This window comes from Myxine glutinosa, chromosome 7 (assembly GCF_964187855.1).
Source record: "Myxine glutinosa chromosome 7, kmMyxGlut1.1, whole genome shotgun sequence".
Classification (NCBI taxonomy): Eukaryota; Metazoa; Chordata; class Myxini; order Myxiniformes; family Myxinidae; genus Myxine; species Myxine glutinosa.
Window position 1 is genome coordinate 149,747,400 of NC_136267.1, and position 26,994 is coordinate 149,774,393.

The window sequence follows — 26,994 nt, forward strand, 5'->3', positions numbered from 1 at the left end:
TTGACGATTGGCTTCACAATCGGGTATACAAGGGTTGTTGCGTTCTGTATTAGTGGAAATCAACTGTTGCACGTCTACAAAAGTTATTGCCGCTTCCTCTGGAGATGGTCCGTCAACTTGACAATGCTGTTTGTCATGGAGTGGTGGCTTTACGAAATTCTGGCATGAAACAGTGTACTATTGCTCGGCAGTATGGCATCACTCAAGGGCAGGTGTCAAAGATCCTGAAACGAAATGCTCAGAGGGATGTCCCTACTCTAATACCGAGGCCAGGACGTCCACGCAGAACCACAAGGAGAGATGATCGCCCGCTGCACCGGTTAGTCTGCAATGGCCGTACCAAGTCAGCTAATCGGCGTAGGGCTGAGTGGCATCAACTGACAAATGTGCCTGTATTCAGAAGGCTAGTCAACCATCGACTGGTTCAAGCAGGCTATCGTGCCAGGCATCCCCTGAGAAAGCCACGCCTGACCAGACAACACAGCCAGCGCCGATTGCAGTGGGCCAGAGAGCACCGTCAATGGCAGCCAGGACACTGGAATCACGTGACCTTCAGTGACGAGTCTAGATTTCTGGTCTATCGTCAATATGGCCGCGTCCGAGTGCGCAGACAAGTGCATGAAGCCCACAACGAAGATTGTATAGTGCCAAGAGTCCAAGCTGGAGGTGGTGGGGTGACCGTTTGGGCTGCTTTTCATGCAGGGGGCAAAACTGACCTGGTTGTTCTGAATGGAAACCTGAACCAGTTCAAGTACAGGGTCATTCTGGAAGAAACATTGCTTCCATTTGCTCGTGCAGCCTTTCGAGGAATCTTTGTCTTCCAAGATGACAATGCACGGTCTCATCGTGGTCGCATGATCCAACACTTTCTTGCTGAACGTGGTGTAGAGCATATGGAGTGGCCTGCCATGTCCCCGGATATGAATCCGATAGAGAACTTGTGGGCAGAATTAACGCATCAAATCGACAACTTGGACCAGCAGCCGACCTCTGTGCGTCAATTGCAGCAGACTATTGTCACTGCATGGCAAGCGATTCCTGTCCAAACCTTGGCAAATCTCGTGAACAGCATGCCTCAACGTGTACGTGCTCTCCTGAATGCTCGTGGGGGTTACACGAAGTACTGAACTGTAATTTTACTGTCCGTAATCCCAGTCATAATTTAGCTTTTGTTTTTGTTGGAAAATTTTTTTGGCTAATGTGCAAAATAAAGAGATACTTCTGGAAAACGTACAGAAGTTTAACACAGTACTGTCCATGAATTGATTTCGATATCAGTTTACATCACTTTCGAGGATCAATTTATTTGCTTCGAAATGTCAAATGTGTTTTTTGTTTCTTTTAAATGTCACATTAACAAAATCTAGAATAATTTCAACATAATTCCAATGAACTTTTGGTTCTAAGTCATCTTGAAAAGTAAGTTCACCCCCACAAAAAAAATATTCCATATTAAATGCCAAGTCTGTATATATATATATATATATATATATATATATATATACAGTATATATATATATATATATATATATATATATATATATATCACACACACACACACACACATATATTATATCTATATATATATATTTATATACACACACACACACACACACATATATATATATATATATATATATATATTGTTACGTTTGTGGGGGGTAGGTAATGAAATACCTTTGTCAAGGAAGGTAGGATTGTATAGGGTAGTGTACCCTGACTATCGCGAAGAAGAAGAAACATTCCTACAACTAAGTCAGGCCCGGATGTTGCGTTTGTGTATATTTGTCTTCATGGCGAGGGGTGGGGCTATGCTAATTAGTTAGGGTATCTATATAATATTCTCCGTAGGTGATTCTGTCTGTGAGTCTGTCCGGGGGTGTGGCTATACCCGGTCTGGGAGGGGCTTCAAAAACAAATATCCACCATGTTGTTCACTCGCATATCGTTGAGGCCTCTTTTGTTAGGCCCGCAGTGTCTTGCTCTCTCTCACAGTTTTATTTCAACTCTAATTCGATATCTCATTTCATTTTTCACAGTTGCTAACCTGGTTTTAGACTCGGTTGCAATACACGGGAAGGAAATTCAATTAAAGTTACCGTTTATGGAACGAAATGCATTTTCGAAGGCCCATAACATAAAGTCCATTGAGACTTTTTTACGGCTTTATCTCGACTCTAATTCACCATCTGATTTCATTCATTGATAACGTTTGGTTTTAATCTATTTTTACTTTGTAAAGCGAAAAGTTTTCGATACATTCAAGTTTAAAAATGAAGTCACCCGTGACTGATATGCATTTTAAGACTGAATCAACACGTCTTCGATCATAAATTACTTTTTGAAGAAACAAAGGTACATTTTGAGTACAACTGAAGCAAAGGAAACCAGCAATGCCTGTTTCGTTCGGAGCAATTATACACCACCCAAAGAAGACGCGTTTCATTTCTAGAGGAAATAATATCGTGAAATCTTTAATAGTTTTTTTTGGGGTTTTACCACGAGTTTTCAAGGGTGAATCAATCGTGTTCACATCCAGGATCATTAAAGAAACTCCATTTCACGTGTGCATGGACATGTAATTCACATATGTAAAACAAGAAAAAGAGCAATGAGAGATTGCAAACCCTCGCCAGGATGTATTTTTTGTGGTTTTAAGGCTTTTGTGTTAAAACAAATATAGCGGCCGACCCACGTGACCGATCACGTCATCATTATTTTTTTTCTCCACCAATTTATGCCTACATGACTTTCAATAAATTCATCTTGATCGGATGAAGTTTTGTACATGTCAAATTATGACATCATAATGGAGGCACCTATGATATCATCATTAACATATTTTATTCCCCATGGAGAGTTCTTTACAATGAGCCATGTCTCAATTTTTTCTATTCAGCACTTTCGGAGATATAGAGGTGCAACGTTTTTTGGGTTTTTCCAAGATGGCGGCCGAACCACGTGACCTATGATGTCATCTTTTTTTTTTCTCCACCAGTTTATGCCGACATGGCGCTCAATAAATTTCATCTTGATTGGATGAAGTTTTGTACTTGTCAAATTATGATGTCATAATGGAGGCACCTATGACATCATCATTAACATATTTTATTCCCCATGGAGAGTTCTTTACAATGAGCCTTGTCTCAATTTTTTCTATTCAGCACTTTCGGAGACATAGAGGTGCAACGTTTTTCAGTTTTTCAAAGATGGCGGCCGAACCACGTGACCTATGACGTCATCATTTTTTTTCTCCACCAGTTTATGCCGACATCGCGCTCAAGAAATTGAATTTTGAATGGATGAAGTTTTGTACGTGTTGAATTATCAAATTATGACATAATGGAGGCCTTGGGCCGAGAGAGTTAAAATTGGGCACAGTCTATTCCAGGGCAAGATAAATATGTGTGTAAAGCTTGGCGATTCTCCATGCAATGGTGTACACGTAGTACTGCAAACAAACAGACAGACAAACAGACAGACAGACAGACAAACAGACAAACAGACAAACCAACCGATCAACATACTTGCCGGAATCTTTTCCGGCAAGTAACAAACAAACAAATGGACTCAAATGCAATACCCTCTCCTCTGGCGAGGATAATAAATAAATAAACACAGACGGGAAATAAAATAAAATAAATAAACACAGAAAAAGGTATTTTTTCGTTCTTATTTTATAAGCTATGTGCACGTACACTTTAAAGAAGTTTATTTGAAATCTTTAATTTTAAAAATGTCATTTTGGACGCTGCAACGAAAAGAGTAACTTTGGTTTTTCTGGGACAGAAAGGTGCAATGTAATGTTCTGATACACTGTCCAAAAGTCTTTTTTCCCAGGGACTTTTCCATTTGAACTGTATTCTATATATCGTCGGGATGTTTCATTCTTTAGACGTAGTCACAATAAAAAGTTGCAATTAGGTACTCTGCACTTGGGAAGAGGGGCGGAGCATCATTTACGTGTCGCCACTCGCGTTTATAAATGCTATCTCCAAAATGAATAAAATAATGAGGGAACAGAACGAGACCGCCAATGAACGAAGAGGAGACTGGGGGGGGGGGGGGAGAGAAGACTGGGAGGGGGGAGAGAAGACTGGAGGGGGGGAGAGGAGACTGGGGGGGAGGGAGAGGAGACTGGGTGGGGGGGAGAGGAGACTGGGGGGCCGGGGAGAGGAGACTGGGGGAGGGGGAGAGGAGACTGGGGGAGGAGAGACTGTGGGGGGGGAGTGGAGGGGGCGAGAGGAGACTGGGGGGAGGGAGGATACTGGGGGGGAGAGGAGACTGGGGGGGGGGGGAAGGACCTGGGGGAGGGGGAGAGGAGACTGGGGGAGGAGAGACTGCGGGGGGGGGGTGGAGGGGGCGAGAGGAGACAGGGGGGGGAGGAGACTGGGGGGTTGAAGAGGGCCTGGGGGGGAGGGGACTGGGGGGGAGGAAGAGGAGCCTGGGGAGGGTGAGAGGAGCCTGGGGGAGGGGGAGAGGAGACTGGTGGGGGAGGAGACTGGAGGGGGGGGGGAGAGGAAACTGGGGGAGGGGACACTGCGGGGGGGAGGAGACTGGGGGAAGGGAGAGGGCCTGGGGGGAGAGGGGACTGGGGGGGGAGGGAGAGGAGCCTGGGAGAGGGGGAGGTGAGCCTGGGGGAGGGGGAGAGAAGGCTGTGGGAGGAGGGAGAGGAGACTGGGGGAGGGGGAGAGGAGTGAGGAGGAGTTGGAAAGGAATGAGGAGGAGTTGGAAAGGAATGAGGAGAGAGGAGTAATGCGACCCCCACTCTCCCCTGTGTGTTACTCACTCTCCCCCGTGTGTCCGTGTGTGACCCACTCTCCCCCGTGTGTCCATGAGTGACCCACTCTCCCCCGTGTGTCCATGAGTGACCCACTCTCCCCCGTGTGTGTGACCCACTCTCCCCCGTGTATGTGACCCACTCTTCCCCGTGTGTGTGACCCACTCTCCCCCGTGTATGTGACCCACTCTTCCCCATGTGTGTGACCCACTCTCCCCCGTGTGTCCATGTGTGACCCACTCTCCCCCGTGTGTGACCCACTCTCCCCCATGTGTGACCCACTCTCCCCCATGTGTAACAGACTCTCTCCTGTGTGTCCATGTGTGACCCACTCTCCCCAATGTGTGACCCACTCTCCCCCATGTGTGACCCACTCTCCCTGTTACTTGCTCCTCCCCGACCCCCTGGTCACGGTGTACCTCCGAGCCCCGAGAGGAGTCACTGCAGAAAAATGTGTTATTCTGTATGTCAAAGATAAATGGAGAAGCCACCCCAATTGTTACTCACAAACAAATATTGTATTAAGATCACACAAGAATAACAGTACAACAATAATAGTATTCAATCGTACAATCAATATGTCATATGATGGTACCATCAGTTTTGTAATATAGAACTCACTGTGCTCCAAGTGAGTGAAACAAGAACATCCCCAATGTCTCTTATTCCCGGCTTCAAGACGAAGTTGATTCGCTCCAGCGATCGCCAGAACGATGTCCCATCGAGACCCGAATCCCATGTGGATGGCCAGTACAGTCACACAGCCGAAGCTGTACAAAGGTGCCCTCAAGGCAACTGGGAAATCCAAAGGCGCCTTACAGGCGACTGAGAGATCACAACCTCGGGTATGGATGAAGTAACCTTCAAAAAGCCACGTCGCACACACGCCCCAGATCGATGTCTGGATGTGGTGAAAATGGTCGAGAAGAGACGAAACCGCGAGCGAAGCACAAGTCCTGCGTGAGTCAAAATGGCCGATGGCCCGGTCTCGTGGCGCAATGGTATGACAATGATTCTCTCCTGAATCGATCGCAAAACCTGACACGCAGGTTGATTGGTCACATCGATGCCAACTCTGTCGTAGGAATCCCTTTCCCGGAAACCCGAAAGTTCGCTAGTGACTCTTGTTCGCCAACGTTCGCTTCAGAACTCAGCGCGACTCGGCTTTCTTGTCTGACTCACACGCTCCGCCCTTTTTTTCTCCCTCTTCTTCCTCTTCATCGTCCGGTTCCCGATCCGGTTTCCTGTTTCTTTTGACATTAACTTTTAACTTTTGAAAATAGAAATATCTATTCCCTTTAAATGTCAACAATAATAATACATGGAATCAGAAATATTTACAGTGGATGCAAAACCACCACAACGGAAGTGACGAATCCGTAACACTTCCCCCCCTCAAGAAAGAAAGTTTGAACATAGTGAAAACTTTCTTTGTAGGCAAAACTCTCCCAAAAAACAAAAGTGAACTCACACCTAAATCATCAATTCCCGTGAGCAACGATAATCAATTTTTCCCCAAAAATATAGCAACAAAACTTCAAACAACCTGCAGACATTTCCAAAGTTAGTTCACTCTGGACAAAGCATCAGCAACGACATTGTCCCTGCCCTTTACATGCTCAATTTCCAATTTGAACTCCGGCAAAGCCAAACTCCATCTCATCAACCACTGATTTTTACTTTTCATTTTTTTTAATGAAGGTTAAGGGGTTGTGATCAAAAATCCAAAGTCAAGCAAATCTATAGCACCTTTTTAGGGAGGCCGAGCTGAGAGCCAGGTTTCATGGTGGTTGGGTGGTGAGGCCTGGAAGTATTCACTACATGGATGCCTTTAGGAACGTGGAGTTCACGGTTAGTCCGTGTAGGAATCTTGGCTCGGCTGCTCCGCAGCATTCAGTGCTTCAAACTCTTCCTTACTTTCATAATAATCACAGTTGGAGCGCTTGTCGCTGTAGTCACGTGCATAGCCATCTCCTTCTTGGCCACTACCCAGATAATCATCCCTTCGGGAGCTGCAGTAACTTTAGGAGCCTCCATAGTAATCTCGACTGCGGCCACCACCAAAACTACTACTCCCACCCCGGGAGCCATAGCCACCCCTGAAACAACCTCCACGTTTTCTTCCTCTGTAGCCCCTTAGACACCCATGGCCTACCTTCTCTACTGTTATGGTCCGACCATCCAAATTCTTGCCATTCCAATCCTTTTCTGCATCTTTGGCGTCCTTTGTTTTTTCAAATGTGACAAAGCCAAACCCTCTTGACTTTTGCATCTCCCTGTCCTTTATCAGCCGCACTTCCAAGAGTGGTCCATATTTGCCAAAGACAGAGTCCAGAACATCTTCCTTTGTTTTGAAGTTCAGTCCACCTACAAAGAGCTTGCCAATATTGCCTCCATCCCTGACTTATGTGTGCTGACACTTAGTTTCAGGGTAATTGACAAGAAGTGTCTGTGCAAAGCGTGACGTCAGGACCTTCCTCTTCTCTTCAGAGCGCTTCCTACCCATAGCACGAGTCGCGGTACAGGATGGAAAGATACCCGGAATATCCTGCTCTAACGGCGCAGTGTTATTTTCCATACTAGGCTTCTCAACAAACATTGGATTACCAGAAACTAGACCACCGGCCAAATCATTCCCGATGACAAAGATATTCCCTCTCCAGGTAAAGTGGCTTGTAAACCTACGGTGACCGGTCCTGACACCAAATCAGACTTTAAATGGATGACATGAAGTGGAGCTTTAACGCAGCCACCAAGCCCCTGTAAAAGAACACTCACACCAGTGGCCGTCTTCTCTGACAATGGCAAAATGCCTTCAAGCATCAAAGATTGATGTGCTCCGGTGTCCCTCAATACCCTAACAGGTCTCTGGTTAGTCAAGTCTCCATCCAGTGACACAAACCCCTCTGAAATAAAAGGTTTGTAACCCTCTTGAACAAGGTCGTTCTGATATGCCGTAACTTTGGCATGGGAACCTTCACAAGGCACTGTCCTCCAAGGACGATTTCTCGCATTTGCCAATGCATTCGGAGTCGTACTAGTCTGACTCCGCTCCTAATTTTTCCTTTCCAGGGCATAACATTGGAACATCAAGTGTCCAGGTTTCTTGCAAAAAGCGCAAGTAGGCCCGTAGGAAAAACTCGTGGTCTGCCTCGAGCCCCCCGGAAGATAAGTCTGTCTTGGAACTGTAGACTTCTGATCCCTAAGAGTCGCGGTATCAGATCTGTCCTCATAGTCATCTCTAGGCCGCCCCCATGAATCTTCGTTCTCTGCCCCTGATTTACCATAACTCCCCTGGCGAACTCTAGGCGGGAAGTTAGGTTTGTGGAACCCCATCCTGTGTGTCAAGGCATAGTCATCTGCCACGGTTACTGCCTCATACAACTCTGGTACTTTCTTTTCCTCCAGATGTACTTTAATGTCTGCGTGGACACACAGTTTGAATTCCTCCACCAAGATCAATTGTCGCAACAGGTTGAAGTCTTTCTCAACCCCCTTCGAATCACACCACCGATCAAACATGGTTTCCTTCATTCTGGCAAACTCCACATGGGTCTCACTCTCCCTCTTCCTGGCATTCCGGCATTTTTGCCGGTAGGCTTCAGGGACCAATTCATAGGCTTTGAGAATGGCTTTCTTCACTTCCTCATAATCTGTACAGTATACATTTGTCAATCGGTAAAGCCGAAAAGATATCTTGAGCTTTACCCACCAAAACACTTTGCACTAACATAGTCCAGGACCCCACAGGCCATTTTAGCATTTGAGCCACTTTCTCAAAGTGTAAAAAAAACTTGGCTACCTCCTTTTCATTGAAGGGTGGAACCAGCCTCACATGTCTACCAACATCCCAGGTGTTCTGACTAGTTGTCGAACCAGCCGGCATGGATGCTACTTCTCCCCGTTCTCCCATTAATTCCATCTCCTTGAGTATAACTTCCTTCTGATACTCCATGTCACGTTCCTTTAACTCCCTTTCGGCTTTCCTTTCCTCTGCTCTTTCCTTTGCTCTTCTTTCTTCTTCAGCTCTCCTTTCCTCGGTTCTTCTCTCCTCGCGTTCTCGTTCTTGTTCTACTCTTCTTTCCTCGAGTTCTCTTGCAGCTCTCCTTTCCTCTGCTTTTAAACTTTCCTCTGCTTTCCTTTCCTCTGCTTTTACCCTTTCCTGGCTCTGCAGTTGCATCTCAATTTTTCCGGAGCTCCACATTTTCCTTTTCCTCGGGTAACCAATCCAAGGCTACCTCTGTCCATGTTCCTTGTCCCACCAGAGATTCTCCCACCAATGTCTGCATCTCTGCTTTCTTCATATTAACTCGGACCTCCAAGTTAAAATGTATGGCCAATATCAAGAGGTCCGATTTTTTTAACGCTAGGAACTGTGCCTCATCAGGTGACGCCGCAAACTGTTCTGCGTCAAACACCATGGTGACTATCAGTTAGCACCTGTTAACCTTCACACAAAATTATTTTCAATTTTTGGAAAAATTTGGGAATGTTAGAAAAAACAATTCTCCAAATTTGGGAATTTTGGGAATGTTAGGGAATTCTATCCCGGACGAATGTTATCAGGGAATTTAATCCCAGACGAAGACCCAATTTCGAGCCCCCCAAGCCAATTGGACGAGCCCCCAATTTCCGTTATGTGCTCCTCCCTGACCCCCTGGTCACGGTGTACCTCCGACCCCGAGAGGAGTCACGACAGAAAAATGTGTTATTCTGTATGTCAAAGATCAATGGAGAAGCCACCCCAATTGTTACTCACAAACAAATATTGTATTAAGATCACACAAGAATAACAGTACAACAATAATAGTATTCAATAGTACAATCAATATGTCCTATGATGGTACCATCAGTTTTGTAATAGAGAACTCACTGTGCTCCAAGTGAGTGAAACAAGAACATCCCCAATGTCTCTTATTCCCGGCTTCAAGACGAAGTTGCTTCGCTCCAGCGATCGCCAGAACGATGTCCCATCGAGACCCGAATCCCGTGTGGATGGCCAGTACAGTCACACAGCCGAAGCTGTACAAAGGCGCCCTCAAGGCGACTGGGAAATCCAAAGGTGCCTTACAGGCGACTGAGAGATCACACCCTCGGGTATGGATGAAGTAACTTTCAAAAAGCCACGTCACACACATGCCCCAGATCGACGTCTGGATGCGGTGAAAATGGTCGAGAAGAGACGAAACCGCGAGCGAAGCACAAGTCCTGCGCGAGTCAAAATGGCCGACGGCCCGGTCTCATGGCGCAATGGTACGACAATGATTCTCTCCTGAATCGATCGCAAAACCTGACACGCAGGTTGATTGGTCACAGCGATGACAACTCTGTCGTAGGAATCCCTTTCCCGGAAACCCGAAAGTTCGCTCATGACTCTTGTTCGCAAACGTTCGCTTCAGAACTCAGCGCAACTCGGCTTTCTTGTCCGACTCACACGCTCCGCCCTTTTTTCTCCCTCTTCTTCCTCTTCATCCTCCATTTCCCGATCCGGTTTCCTGTTTCTTTTGACATTAACTTTTAACTATTGAAAATAGAAATATCTATTCCCTTTAAATGACAACAATAATAATACATGGAATCAGAAATATTTACAGTGGATGCAAACCACCACAACAGAAGTGACTAATCCGTAACACTCCCCCATGTGTGACCCACTCTCCTCCATGTGTGACCCACTCTCCCCCATGTGTGACCCACTCTTCCCCGTGTATGTTACCCACTCTCCCCCGTGTGTGTGACCCACTCTACCCCGTGTGTGTGACCCACTCTCCCTTGTGTGTGTGACCCACTCTCCCCCATGTGTGTGACCCACTCTCCCCCGTGTGTGTGACCCACTCTTCCCCATGTGTGACCCACTCTTCCCCATGTGTGACCCACTCTTCCCCATGTGTGACCCACTCTTCCCCGTGTGTGTGACCCACTCTCCCCTGTGTGTGTGACCCACTCACCCCCGTGTGTGTGACCCACTCACCCCCGTGTGTGTGACCCACTCTCCCCCGTGTGTGTGACCCACTCTCCACTGTGTGTGTGACCCACTCTCCCCCATGTGTGTGACCCACTCTCCCGCATGTGTGTGACCCACTCTCTCCCGTGTGTGACCCACTCTCCCCCGTGTGTGTGACCCACTCTCCCCCATGTGTGTGACCCACTCTCCCCCGTGTGTGTGACCCACTCTCCCCCGTGTGTGTGACCCACTCCCTGCCGTGTGTGTGACCCACTCTCCCCCGTGTGTGTGACCCACTCTCCCCCGTGTGTGTGACCCACTTCCTGGTGAATTGTGGGTGATGTGGGAGGGATTCAGGTGGGGAGGGAGAGGACTTGAGCTCTTGAAGTCACATTTTACATGAGATGTAATTACACATTTCAAACTGTATTTCCCATGTGCACGCACATGCATTCACATGTTTTCAGAAGTAAATACGTTGTGTAGATGACATCATTTGTGGATGTGATAAATTTCCAGTAACCATTTTGTAAAACTGAATGTGCAGCATCTAAATGAAGATGTCCAAATGTCACTCATGTCCATGCTCATGGGATTCCCACGGGTGACTCCACTAGTAAGGGTAAATTCCCTGTGTGTAGTCGCCTCTGTATTCTTCCCTTCATTCCTTATGACACTTACACCACACCAGCCATGCGATCAGCACCTACATTAAATAAAGTGATCACCGACCGGATCCGAACACCACCACTGAGGCCACCCAGCCGAGTCTTCTCAAGGGGCGTCAAGAAGGTCGTGAGGCCCTGCCCGAGAGGAACGATTAGTTATGGCCATAGATTGCTTATGTACCCTTTCTGCTGCCACTGTGTGTTCTTACGACGATGCCAGTAAAACTTAGAAAAATAAATAGATTTAGAAAAAGAAGCATTCCACTACCTGTACCAGAAGATCATTAATAAGCTGGTGTTACCTTACAAAGTTCAGAATCGCTATCAAATCTCACATGATATTTCCATCAATAGGAACCAAATTTGTGATGAGATCAACATGGTTAAAGCAGGTAATTCAATTTGGAGTCGTAAAGGAACACCCAGAGGTGTAACAAGCTCAGTGAGCTGTGATTATTTACAAGGTGTATATAAATTGGAGGTGAAATCCATTTAAGCAAATCTTGGCATCTGTATTAGAACAGATGGCCTGAAAAGATGGAATCTGCATAAGAATGCCCTGGTCTCAAACCTTGCTGAATCTCAAAGCAATTATTTTCAGTATTATAGGTAATGTTGACTTGACTGGGCCGTGGGCAAATTTTCATGGTAATTTCTGCATCTGCCACAAGTGTTTTGAAAACGATAAGGACTTCCAGATCATTCCCAATGTCGAAAACATGACACAGGGACACGTCAATGATAATAATAATAATTCCCTTACAAGGAACTTCCTTTCTAAATGGCTGAGCGTCAAACAAGGAAACTGCACATTCCATTTTTGAAGTCTTTGGTATGACTCGGATGGAGTTCGAACCTCGGACTTCTCAGACTCAGAGCAGATGCTCGAACCATTATGCACCACCAAGGCTGGAAGTTGTGTTTCGGCCAATCTGGTACATTGTGCAGTTATATGATATGTAGGGTGGGAGGAAAATGCAGATTCATTGACATAACTATGGAAGAGCTTTGTGGATATCTGAGGTCAAAGGTCAGGTGTTACCAAGAACTGCGGTCACTAAAGAGACACGATGATATGACACACCAGTGCTCCTTTGGACATGAGACCAGACTAATAGCGACAAGGTTAGTAAGAGGGGGGGAAAAAGGAAGTTATCGTTTGATTCAATATGATGGGTGATCAGATATCACTGAAATGCTTTTGAAAACCGGATTACAAATTATGGCCATCCAAGATCTGTTGTATTTGGGAGACCAGGGAATTTCAGAGATTTTACTTTTGAAAGAGCTTGATTTTTACCAACTGATGGGATGTTCGAAGTCAGGGGTGTTATGTCAAGATTGCATTACACCATTATCCTTCAACAAGAGTGGTAAACCTACCTGGGTTGAGGTTGATATTTCAGATGGATGAATATTTGCACAACAAACAGGATGCACCAGCAACTTGTTAACTTAAATAACTAAGTTTGCATCACAAAATAAAGCAAAATGACTTCCAAACTAGGAAGAAAGGTTGTTAAGGTACATCAGGAACATGGCTCAACCAATAAGGTGATTCTGACCAACGGATACCGCAGCAGATCATATCATGAAGTACAGGGCCTTTTTTCATTCCTAGTATAGTCGATAAGCCTTCTCATGTGTCATGGCATGTTTTACATCAAGTGAGTGCAGATGGAACAGCTGGTTGACCATCCCCTGGAAAGTAAGGAGTGTTTCACAACGCATATATGTGATCCGCTGGCACCACAACAGAATAACGGCTTTGTGGTTAAATCTGACTCCACTATCAATTTGAACTCAAAATACAGAAGTTCAGACATAAATACTCTATCGATGAGCTACCTTGTTATCATAATCGATCATATTTTATTGATTATATCATTCCAATGTTTCCCGAAATCCTTATGCGCTTGGTTGTACAAGCTCCTTCATAAGCTTTAGATCATTGGAGAAAATCTACATCATCATATTCTGCACATAACAATTCCACACATCCTACTATTAAGTTGCAATTGATCACTGGCTTTGACACCAATACCATTTTTTTATTATGGACACTCGGCATCAAAAAGCTACATACAGTCATGTGAAAAAGTAAGTACACCCCATGTAAAGTTTTGACTTTTTCAACATATTTCAACATACAGCTATTTGATCTTCATTTCAACAATATTGAAAGATAAAGGTGATATAATACAACAAATATCATGAAACATTTACATTTTGTAGTCCATTGTATAATTTAAATAAACATAAATGCAAATTTCGCATGTGGAAAAAGTAAGGACACCCCTATATTTATCACTACGTCAAATACCTAAAATTAGAATCAGGTGCACCAGCTCAGGTTCAAATGATTAGAACATCGTCAGAGAGGATCTTGGAGGAACCTGTCTTATTTAAACCTCAGACATTTAGTTTGGTTTGCTCTTTGTTGTTGAAGTGTGCGGTGTCACCATGCCGAGATAAAAAGAGCTCTCTGAGGCCTTCAGAAAGAAGGTTATAGATGCCTACGAGTCTGGGAAGGGATTTAAAAAGATCTCCAAACAATTTGAAATCAATCATTCGACTGTCCGGAAGATCATCTACAAGTGGTGAAGATTCCAAACAACTGACAACTTGTTCAGGCCAGGCCGCCCCAGCAAGTTCAGCCCGAGAGCAGACCGCAAGATGCTGAAAGAAGTCTCTAAGAACCCCAGAATGTCATCACGGGACCTACAGGTAGCTCTACCCACTGTTGATGTCAAAGTGCACGAGTCTACCATTAGAAAGAGGCTGCACAAATTCGATCTACATGGGAGGTGTGCCAGGAGGAAACCTTTGCTGTCGAGAAAGAACATCAGGGCAAGACTAAAGTTTGCCAATGAACACCTCGGCAAAGACCAGCACTTCTGGAACAATGTGCTCTGGGCAGATGAGTCAAAGGTAGAGCTATTTGGCCACAGTACCAGAAGACATTTTTGGCGAAAACCAAAGACAGCATTTGACCACAAGAATCTGATACCAACTGTAAAGCATAGTGGTGGAAATATTATGGTTTGGGGCAGCTTTGCTGCATTAGGGCCTGGGCAGCTCACCATCATAAAATCCACGATGAATTCTTCATTGTACCAGAGGGTGCTTGAGGATAATGTGAGGCCATCTGTCGGAAAGTTGAAGGTCAACCGAAGGTGGACCTTGCAACATGACAATGACCCTAAACATACCAGTAAATCCACCAAGGAATGGCTGAAAATAAAGAAATGGAGGGTTCTGGAATGGCCAAGTCAAAGCCCGGATCTAAATCCCATCAAGATGTTGTGGTGGGATTTGAAACGAGCTGTGCATGCAAAAAACCCCTCAAACATCGCACAGCTGAAAGAATTCTGCATGGAGAAGTGGGCAAAAAGTTTTCCCAGTCAATGTCAGAGACTGGTAGACAGTTATAAGAAACGCCTACTTGAGGTTGTTTCTGCCAAAGGGGGCAATACCACCTATTAGAGCCAAGGGTGTACTTACTTTTTCTACAGGTGAAATTTGCATTTATGTTTATTTAAATTATACGATGGACTACAAAATGTAAATGTTTCATTATATTTGTTATATTATATCACCTTTATCTATCAATATTGTTGACATGAGGATCAAATAGCTGCATGTTGAAATATGTTGAAAAAGTCAAAACTTTACATGGGGTGTACTTACTTTTTCAGGTGACTGTATATCTACCAGTTTCAAAAGGAGCACTTCACCACGATTAGAGCATTTCAATTGCATCAGATGTGGTAATAAATGTGAATTGTTGATCCTAGCTTACTCGATGACTATGACGGAAGATGCCATTTCTTTTTGCCGCCGCCATTTGTCTTTTTACCCTGGCCATTTGTATTTCTCCTGCCACGATTTGTATTTTTGCCACCACCATTTGTATTTTTGCCACGGCCATTTGTATTTTTACCGTGGCCATTTGTATTTCTCCTGCCACGATTTGTATTTTTGCCACCACCATTTGTATTTTTGCCACCACCATTTGTATTTTTGCCGACGCTATTTGTATTTTTACCGTGGCCATTTGTATTTCTCCTGCCACAATTTGTATTTTTGCCACCACCATTTGTATTTTGGCCACCACCATTTGTATTTTTGTCGCTGCAATATGTATTTTGGCCATGGCCATTTGGATTTTTGCCCTTGCCATTTGTATTTTTGCCGTCGCCATTTGGATTTTTGCAACCACAATTTGTATTTTTTCCGCTGGCATTTGTATTTTTGCCGTGGCCATTTGTATTTTTGTAACCACAATTTGTATTTTTGCCACCGTTGTTTGTATTTTTGCCACCGCCGTTTGTATTTTTGCCACCGCATTATATATTTTTGTTGTGGCCATTTGTATTTTTGCCGTCACTATTGGTATTTTTCCCTTCCATTCCAACCCCATGCGGGCACAGGCAACTTGCTAGTTTATTGAATACCAGTATATTCATTGATCTACCATACTCTTTACAGAGCGTAGGTGTTTCCGGAGCAATCACTAGCACTGCAAGGCTTATGCTGGGTGGTTTTCTGTTGCCTTCCCAGTAGTGGTCCGACATCGAACACTGCAGTGGAGGACATTTTTTGGAGGTATCGACGATAACTTGCCTCCGCTTCGCGAAAGACACCATTAGATCTTTAACGTGTACCAACGGCCAATGTTGGCACAAATATCAGAATAATGTAAAGCATATTAGTAACATAACAATGTATCTTTACCCCTTTTTCACAAGCTTACTTCCTTTAAGTTTGGACATCAAGAAGTCAAGTTAAAAAAAAAAAAATCACCAAACAGCAGAATCTTGTTCTAACAGGTCAGTCACTTGCAGGTCATCATGCAACGTCCGAGTCTCAAAAACACTGTGCAGGTCATAAAATCATGTGAGGCGCGTGATTGAGTCTTGCCGATGCTTGGCACTGTAAGTCCATCCCATGTGCAGGAAGAGAAGGAGTTTTGCAGTCGTGTGTGTGTGTGTGTGTGTGTGTGTGTGTGTGTGTGTGTGTGTGTGTGTGTGTGTGTGTGTGTGTGTGTGTGTGTGTCCGAGCCGTAACTTTTTTACCATTTGAGTTTTGTCAATAAATTTTCAACAAAGCTTTATTATGATAATACAGGGAAGGCAAATTAATAATTTTATCAAAAGGACAAAATGTCAAAGGTCAGGGTCACATAAAATCATCAATTTTCATGCAATTGACAGGGAATTTCAATTTACCATTTGAGTTTTGTCATCAAATTTTCAACAAAACTTTATCTTACTATAATTCACCAAATGTCCATCCGTCTGTCTGTCTGTCCATCCGTTCGTTCGAAGGTACCACAAAAACGGCTGAACCGATCGTAACGATATTTTGGGTGGGTAATCCTGGGATCTCCTGGAGTAAAATAGGCTATATTGTTTTTCCACTTTCAGCTTTGGCCTCCAGCATTTTCAGGTTTGGACTCCCGCATAACGTTATTTTCCTGGGTGCCGCACAAACGGCTGCACCGATCGCTGCACAGCTGTGCAGCATGGCTGCACCGATCGGCTGCACCGATCGGACTCGGTGACCTCGGACAAAGACCTTTTATAAGAACATGGGTTGAATCCCTGCTAGAGAGAATGCCAACCCCTCCCCGCCATCACGGTCGTCTCTCCAACTCACAATCCCACGAGATATGTGGAAAGGACAATAGCTGGGCGGCTTAGCTAAAAAAATTCGGATCGATTGTGCCTTTTCCCTTAAAAGCATGAAACTTTGCACATGGCTAGAATACCCGAAAAGGAAGATCTTTAGTCCAGGGGGCATCCCCAATTTCACCCCATATGGCGGCCATCTTTAAATCCAAGATGGCCGTCATACAAGACCTATTTTGATGAATATCTCCATAATTAGAACAGATATCAAAATGGTTGAAGTGCCTATACCTACATTTTTAGGGTCTAGGAATCCAATGGCAACATAAAATCCAATGGCAACATATTGGAACACCCACAGTTCCAATACTGGAGTCTCACGATGGCATTGGAGAACAGCATCCTGACCTTCGTGCGCTCATTGAGGGAGGCTGACTTTGAAATGTACTTAGATGCTTTATGGGAGCAGATGATGATGTTGTCGTGCTTGCAGTTACAGCATCCCAGAAGCTTTCAGTGATGATATGGTTACAATTTGGGACAGGCAAGAACATGCGATTTATCTCTGCACATGATATAGCCACAGCTCTTGGCCCTGAGAAATCTAAAGCCCTCCCCATGTTTCATGCACTAACAGGGTGTGACACTTCTTCAGCGTTTAATGGGCGTGGAAAGGTAACTGCATGGATTGTGTGGGAATCATTCCCTGAGCTCACAGAGGTACTAGCAGAAATTTGGCACCAGAGCACAGAGATAACTGAAACCTGCATGAACGTCATTGAGAGATTTGTTATTCTGTTGTATGATCGCACAAGTACTGCTACTGACATTAACATTGTACGAAAGAAACTGTTTGCAAAGAAGGGCAGACCTGTGGAATCAATTCCACCAAAACATGATGCCCTTGTGCAGCACGTAAAGCGGGCAGTATACCAAGGCGCACTATGCTGGGGACAAGCATTGCATGCTAAGCCTGATCTACCAAGCCCCACTGAATGGGGTTGGCAAAAAACGTCTGCTGGCCAGTTCAAACCAATATGGACAACACTTCCAGAGGCTGCAAAGATCTGCAATGAACTTGTTAAGTGTGGGTGCAAAAATGGATGTACTGGTCGTTGCCGGTGTAAGAAAGCTGCACTTCCCTGTACTTCTCTCTGCGCATGTGATGGAGAATGCAGCAAAGACTAGAAAACCACAAGATGGCACAGTTACAGTCTGCGATGTCATAGACACTTTTAATCACTGAAGAATGCCAACCTGTTAAGAGTATTTATATGCATTCCCAGTATGCATGATACTATGCAAAATTAATATTTTCATATGACTGCTTTATATTTTATGTTACCATTGGATTCCTAGACCCTAAAAATGTAGGTGTAGGCACTGCAACCATTTAGATAGCTGTTCTAATTATGGAGATATTCATCAAAACAGGTCTGTTATGGCGGCCATCTTGGATTTCAAGATGGCTGCCATATACTATTGAATATTTTATGTTGCCATTGGATTCCTAGACCCTAAAAATATAGGTATAGGCACTTCAACCATTTTGATATCTGTTCTAATTATGGAGATATTCATCAAAACAGGTCTTGTATGACGGCCATCCTGAATTTCAAGATGGCCGCCATATGGGGTGAAATTGGAGATGCCCCCTGGACTAAAAATCTTTCTTTTGGGGTATTCTAGCCATGTGCCAAGTTTCATGCTTTTAAGGGAAAAGGCACAATTCATCAGTTAAGCAGCCCCACTACGACCCAAAATCAATTATCTTCTTTTTGATTCGTATATAAACATCATTAAAAGTAAATAATGACCTCGGCCTAAGTTCAAACGACGTGAGTTTAATCTCTACATGAGAGAATTCCACATAGTTATTTGGGAGGTGTATACGCTAACAGATCGCCGTCTCCATCGATCTTGCCAAGGCCGTAACACCTATCTGCTCAAAATCCTTTTAACTGTTGACTTGGTAGTTTTTACAATGAAGGAAACATTAACAATGTTGTTAAAAGTTTATTTTGTGATTAATTTGTGATTGGAGTTATGTTGTTTGGAATGAAAAAAGAGATATCAAGTTCAAGTGAATGACGACATGCCGTGATGGTTTATACTTTCTAAATGTGAACTTCGCGGATCGCCATATGCAGATTCGCCATGGACCCACGATCGATGTTTCTATACGTGAACGTAACAAACGGGTACGTTTTTCATGGAAGTCCTTCACGAACTTGCTGTCCATGTCTGACTTGCTGTCCATGTGTGACTGAAGGTGCTACAGGAATGTGGAATTTATTGATTTCATGCTTTAGCATTCGCCATTTCTGTGTTGTCTGTTTGCTTCTGGCCTCCCACCCATGCATAGCACGGGTATCTCACTCGTTATGATAATATGGAGAAGGGAAATTAATAATTTTGTTAAAAGGTCAAAAGGTTCAATGGCCACGCACAGTCAGCATCACATAAAATCGTCAATTTTCATCTGGTTGTCCTGAAATTTTAGGAATTTGCACATTGGGTCACTGAATTGGTTCACCAATCAAAAGCTAGAGGCTGTGTTTTTTTTATTTATCAAAAGGTCAAAGGTCAAGGTTGCATAAAATCACTAAATTTTCACCCAATTGACCTGAATTATCGAATTTGCATATCTGTTCATTGAATTGGTTCCATAATGAAAAGATAGGAGTCAATTTTTTTTGGATCAAAAGGTCAAAGGTAAAGGTTGCACAAAATTGTCAATTTTCATTCATTTGACCTGAAATTTTAAGAATTTGCATATTGGGTCACAGAATAGGTTGACCAATCAAAACCTAGAAGCTGATTATTAGTCCCCTACCAGTGTACAACGGAGGGGACTATAGGTTTGCACGCCGTCCCTCAGTCTGTCAGTCCGTCACGCAGAGAACAGTTTTCCGGACCTTTTTTCTAAACGCTTAATGCTAATGATTTCAAACTTGGCACATGGTTTCCTCATGATAAGTTACAGATCGAGTTCGAACTTCACGACGTTTCGATCATTTTTGACAAAGTTATGGCACTTTGAACTTTGGGAATTCTGATAATTCCGATGATCCTTAACTCAGTGCCATTTTAAGTTTTAATTTCCTTTAAAAACCATTTTCTCTGCATTAATTGGACCGATTGAGATCATGTTTTCACCATATGAGGGACTCGGTCTGTAGAATATTATAATGGTAATTATGACGTCACAGGTTACGTGGTTCGGCCGCCATATTGTTTTTCGTGAAAACACGAAAACCCCTTTTTCTCTGCAACGGCTGAACAGATCGAGGCCAAACTTTGCAGGCAGAATTGCATACCCATGACGAACAAAAAGGTCAGCGAGCATGACGTCATGCGTCACGTGGTTTCAGAGTTATGACATTTTTAAGCATGAACCTTTAAAACCGAGCTCCTCCCTCATTTTTGATCCAATCAAGGGGAAACTTCACAGATCTGTTCAGCATGTCAATCTCCTAAAATGTCCTTTTGGAATTTGCGATAGGGCACGTGGTTTGGCAGATATCGTTAATTAAACGAAAATATATTTAAAAATTGGATATCTCTTGTTTATTCAAGAGTTCTCCTCAAGCCGCACCGCGCGCCCTCAGCCTCGTCTCGCGAACGTCAACAGCGCGACACAGCGCGTGCTTTCCGGAGGGGCGGAGCCAAGCCGAGGAACATATATATACACATCGATCATTGAATGTGAACCGGAAAAAAATAATAAATTACTGATATTTAGCGACTCAAAAGGTTCTTTATCAACAACTTATTTTCTCGTGCTTCTGCTGACCTGTCTGCAAGGCGTATAAATCGAAGTCCCGAGTGCGAATCACAGGTGAGCCCATCCTGAGGTAATTAGCGATTGGGAACGATTCAGAATCTGTGGATAAACAACCCTTGGTAATTTCCCCAACAGTTTTCCGGACGACAGACTGCCAGTAGGGGACATGTATTGCAGCGCAATACTCAGAATGCTTGTTTATTTAGATCTAAGGCTCAAAGGTCAGGCTGCATAAAATCACCAATTTTCATTTTGTATTTTTTAAAACTGTTTTCGTTATTTTGAGCATACTGAAGAAGAAGAAGAAGAAGAAGAAGAAGAGGAAGAAGAAGAAGACGTCTGATTACAAACGGATGCGGATGGGCTTTGCATTTTCAGATGCTTTCGAAGTTAGTTTTGTTTTGGACGTGGAGAAGGAAGTACCTTCGCCTCAGTAGAACATATGGTTGCAGTTCTGGCGTATCTAATACTTCCAAAATCCTACGTACCGGTAGATGATGCCGCTCTGTTTCATCAAGTGTTCGGATAAGTTGTTTCTTTCTCATGGGAAAGACCAATGGTGTTTTTGACATCCAGAACAATTAAGCCTGTCTATTGTCTGCTCCACGCTGATTATGGTTATGGCAGCCTTCAATTTGCTACCATCTCATTTTCCACCAAATCCTTAGACGTGATCAGATGTAGGGTAGACTTGGTCAGACATGATCAGATGTAGGGTAGACTTGGTCAGACATGATCAGATGTAGGGTAGACTTGGTCAGACATGATCAGATGTAGGGTAGATATGTTGAAAGTTGAGGAATTCTAACACTGACGTTGCACCAATGGTTCATAAGTAGCAAGATAAAATTTACTTACTTACTTAAGGAAGAAAACTAGGTTACCTATGCTGAACAGCTCTAGGAAGTCTCGTATTCACCTGCAGTTGCGCATCAGTCAAGGCCGGGAGGGAACAGTGATTTGCGAATGCCATCAAAGATCAATTCCTAATGTTTTCACCGGTAAAAGCTATACCACCTAAGGAATACCTTCCCACTGTTGCTTTGGGCTAATTTTACCCAGGGATTGTTGAGAAGTTGGATCAGATTTTTATTGCATTTGGCTGGAATTTGAGGTTAATCATGTGGCTTTGTTGGTCAACCAGAAAGCAAATGGGTGAAGGGTACAATTACACAGAGAAAATGTGAGCAAGAGCCTACAACAATCTCCTGAATTCATGTCCATAGGGATTTCTGCTCTGGGAAACACTTTGCCACCGGGTTGTTTCAACCTGACATGGGAATGCATTTAATAGTAATAAAAAAAAAAGATATAACTGCTGGTTTGCGTGATTAAGGAAATACTTAATGCAACCTTATGCTGCAAAGAGGCAGCATTTACTGGTGAGGTTATTAATTAGTGTGAATACATTTTCTATACTGACCTGAGGGTCTAGATCCTGCAATCTTCGTGTTTTTTTTATTTCCGAAGTCGAGGCTCTTGTAAGAGCTAAAAGTGTTGCTCAGGTGGGAATACCAAACACACCAATCTGTATGCATCAACAATGTCTAAATTTTAATATGGATTGGTCTCCCTGCGTGGGAAATAACCTACATCGAGATTGAGATGTCGAGGTGGTCTGATGATAAATGTTGCATGAATGGAGAGTGAATGGTGAATGTAGTGGGTGCACTATTGTAGTAGTGTGTGTTTGTGTGTTTACCTGGTGTGTGAATAAACATAGTCAGTCCACATTGAATGGCAAGTTTTACGAACAAGTTGCTGTTTCCATGTGATTTTAAACAGTCAAGGTATCATGAACATAGTGTTTATGGTCAATAACCAATGTTAGTACTGTATATTGTTTTTCGAGTGCTGGCAGGATAGCCCAGGTTCGAATCTCGACCAAGCAATAAACTGTCATCTTGGTGTTTTGCATGTCGGACGATGATGCATCGATGTGTGTGCTATCCCTGGGATGGAAGTTAAACTGGGCATTGCGTCTGATGGCATTAGTTGGTGGATGGCAAGGATCCCACAGTGGCAATGTCAAACCATTGCTGGTAAGGCAATGTCAAACCACCCAGCATAACCCTAACCCGTGGCCAGGCACTCCTTCTGCAAACAGTATGCTAATTTGATGATAATGATTCCTAATCTGAGTTGTAAATTCATAAATAATTGGAAGTATTTTTCCTCCACCTTAACCTCCAACCAGGTGTCAGTCTGGCTGTGAGCTTAGGTCGTATATTTATTTTCTAAACTGAGATTGCCAGTTCAAATACTTGCTATAACTAGATGATATTCATAGAATACTTAACCTGCGCAGTAAACTTGATGCAGGCCAACTCTTCTGTTTTCTTTGATCCAATATGGCTGCCAGACCACGTGAGTGATGACATCATAAATTTATATTCTCTAATATAATTGTTGCATAGATCATGCTCAATACATTTCAATCTGATCAGACTAAGCGTTGTCCCTGTCGAATTATGACGTCATAATTATGACACCAATGACGTCATCGTTAATAACATATTCTCCACATGGAGTTCTTTACAATGAGCCATGTTTCAATTTTTTCCATGCAGCGGTTTTGGAGAAATAGAGGCGCAACTTTTTTCGGTTTTTCCAAGATGGCGCCTGTAACACATGACCTATGACGTCATGATTATCACTAAAATATTCTACAGGAGGAGGCGCTCATATGATGAAAATTTCGTGCCCGTCAGACCAACAGTCGCTGAGAAAAAAAATTGACAATGATCGGATAAGTGTTGTACTTGTCGAATTATGACGTCATAACGAAGGCACAATAACATCATCATTAACATATCTTATTCACCAAGGGGAGTACTTGACAATGAGCCATGTTTCAATTTTTTCCATGGAGCGGTTTCGGAGATATAGAGGTGCAACTTTATTCGATTTTTTCCAAGATGGCGTCTGCACCACGTGACCTATGACGTTATAATTATCATTTAAAAAAAATTCTGCAGGAGGAGCCACACATATTTTGAAAATTTCGTGTTCATCGGACTAACAGTTACAGAGGATTTTTTTTTTCATACTGATCAGATCAAGCGTTGTACTTGTAGAATTATGACGTCATAATGGAGGAACCTATGACATCTTCATTAACATATCTTATTCCCCATGGGTTGCACTTGACAATGAGCCATGTTTCAATTTTTTCCATTAAGCGGTTTGGGAGATATAGAGCTGTAACTTTTTTCCAAGATGGCGTCCGTACCACGTGACCTATGACGTCATAATTGTAAGCAAAAAAATCTACAGGCAGAGGCGCTCCCCCGGTAAAATTTCACGTCAATCAGACTAACGGTTGCCGAGAAAATGAATTTTTAAAATGCAGACACGCACTTACGGCACACGTACGTAACCGAATGCCTAATCCCGCTTTTCGCCTTGCGAGCACAGAGTAATAATATATACACCTTATCTATCATATAAAACTAGTCCAGCACTTGGTAGAGAGCATACCTCTGCCAGGCTGACAGTTTATGTTTTGTATCCCATGATAGTCCGGATCTGAATCCGGACTTGAACCAAAATCGAACCGGCTTGTTCTTGTCACCTACCCAACTCATCCACCTAGTTTTGTCATAATCCATCCATATATTTTTGAGATATCGTGCTATCTATCGTTTTTGGCCATAACTCTCAATGGTGAAGAATCACGAAGAAAATTCTCGGATCCGGATTCAGATCTTCCCCAAAATGTAACGATTTCTTCCTTGTTAAACACCCAAACTGTCCACCAAGTTTTGTCCGAATCCATCCATATCATTTTGAGATATCATGCAATATATAGTTTTTGGCCCTATTGCTCAATAGTGAAGAATCACTTTAAAAAATTGTTGTATCTGGATCTGGATTCGAATTTTCACAAAATCTAATCATCTTGTCCTTGTCACATACAAATCTCCACCAAATTTCGTCCGAATATGTCCGCATCATTTTGAGATATCCTGTTCACAAACAAACAGACAGACAGACACACAGGGGTGAAAACATAAACTCCGCCCACCTTCGTTGGCAGAGGTAATAAAGCAACTTCGATGAAGATGCTTGAGGGCCACACATAAGGCCCCTGGATATATTATACGAGGAGGGAACAGTGGCATCTCCACCATTTTGCTGGTGTACATAAAATGTAAATTATGACCTTAAAAGAAAACATGATGACAACTTGATAAATTTTCACCTGTAAAAGTGTAAAACCTAATCTTTTCAGGCCTCCTTTTATTGTCCATTTCAAAATATGGATAGATGTGATGGGATATAAGGTAATTAGGGTGTGCTGGCATTACACAATTGGATAGGAATTTAGAAAGTGCTTCTTCAATTCATCTGCTATGCAGAAGGGAAAAGGCAGAGAATGATTATTTCAAGATAAAGCAGTTGCTCTGTATGAGGTTGGAAACAAGAGAAATCTGTCCCCTGTGAGAATGAGAGAAATTCATGCCAAGAGCATTTAAGTCCACCAGATCTTAGCAGCACAACAACATTGACCTCAATGACCAATGTATGGTGTGAACAGCAACAGCTGGTGTATCCATTTGTTTACTTTACACTAAACCCTTCTTATAGGGTCCGTAAAGGGGTCATCAGTCTTAATTGAAACTCTGACCATGTGATGAACTGTTTGGTGAACTGTACACTGGTTTGTGAAGGCCCCTTCCTCCTCCCCCAAGGAGTTTTAAATGTTTAAGAAAACCATCCGCCAACACCAATCCACTTTGACAGATGAAGCAGCCATCTTGAATTCATTCAACTGTGCAGGTGCACTCAGCTTATGTATTTTATACGTGAATCCGCACTCCCACTGCATCCCTGGCGTTGCACTGCACTTTGGGTTTGGTAGTAAGGCTGGGAATGGATGTGCTATATCCTCCTCTAGTGAAAGGAAGAGAAAAGGAATTCGATGTTGACTTTGGCTGCTTCCTGAACATCTCACATGGTACCTGTTAAGCAATGTCCTTTCCAACTTGCTTTGCTTTCTTGTGGTTCTTTTCATCCTACGCTTCCTGAAACTTCCGGTGCTTACCACAGGGGTAGTGGCGAGGAGTTGCTTTTTTAAAATCTCTTTTTGCAACAGATGTCGTCTTTTCAGCTGCGATTGAAAAGGTCTGCTTTTAAACGTGTCGGTCTAATCCAATCAGCCTGACCTCAAGCCTCAACTGTGGTCACGAAAGGTCATGTTCCGTATGGTGATTTGAAAAGTGCGGCATCAGTGTTTCCTTTAGACATGTCAAAATGAGCGAAGTGCATAACCAGAACAACTGTATAACTTTCTCGTGATCTGTTGAGGGCATTCTAATCGTCGAAGGCTCACAATTGGGAGTATGTGCACATGTAATTCCCATGAGGATGAAATAATACATCAACATACAGTACTTTTAGTTAATGTTATCGCAACCCACAATGCATTTGGATAAACAATACTGGACAATTTTTTAAAGAATAAGTATTTAAAAAACATCTTACTAAAATCTTACTATAATTCACCAAATGTCTGTCCGTCCGTCTGTTCCCAGGTACCGAAAAAACGGCTGAACCGATCGCAACGAAATTTTGGGTGGGTAATCCTGGGACCCCCTAGAGTAAAATAGGCGATATTGTTTTTCAATTTTTTCCCCAAATTTCCAATTTTCCAGTTTTTCCAAACATGATGGAATAATATTTACGGATATGAACAGTGATGTGGCTCTTATTGAAATTCTACACATAGTGTTTAGATTTTGATGATTTGCGTGTGATATGATTTAACAGATGTTTATATAAATCGTTTAAAATAAAATAAAAGCCTTCAATTTCTGATATTTTGCCTTTTCATTTGGGCCTCACAATTGAAGTCTCGCCCATAGGGCGGGTACCATTGCTAGTCTTACTATAATTCACCAAATGTCTGTCTGTCTGTCTGTCTGTCTGTTCCCAGGTACCACAAAAACGGTTGAACCGATCGCAACGAAATTTTGGGTGGGTAATCCAGGGACCCCCTGGAGTAAAATAGGCTATATTGTTTTTCCAATTAGGAAAATTTTTCCAATTTTCCAGTTTTTCCAAACACCTTGGAATAATATTTACCGATATGAACAATGATGTGGCTTTTATTGAAATTCTAAAGATACTGTTTAGATTTTGATGATTTGTATGTGATATGATTTAACGGATGTTTATAT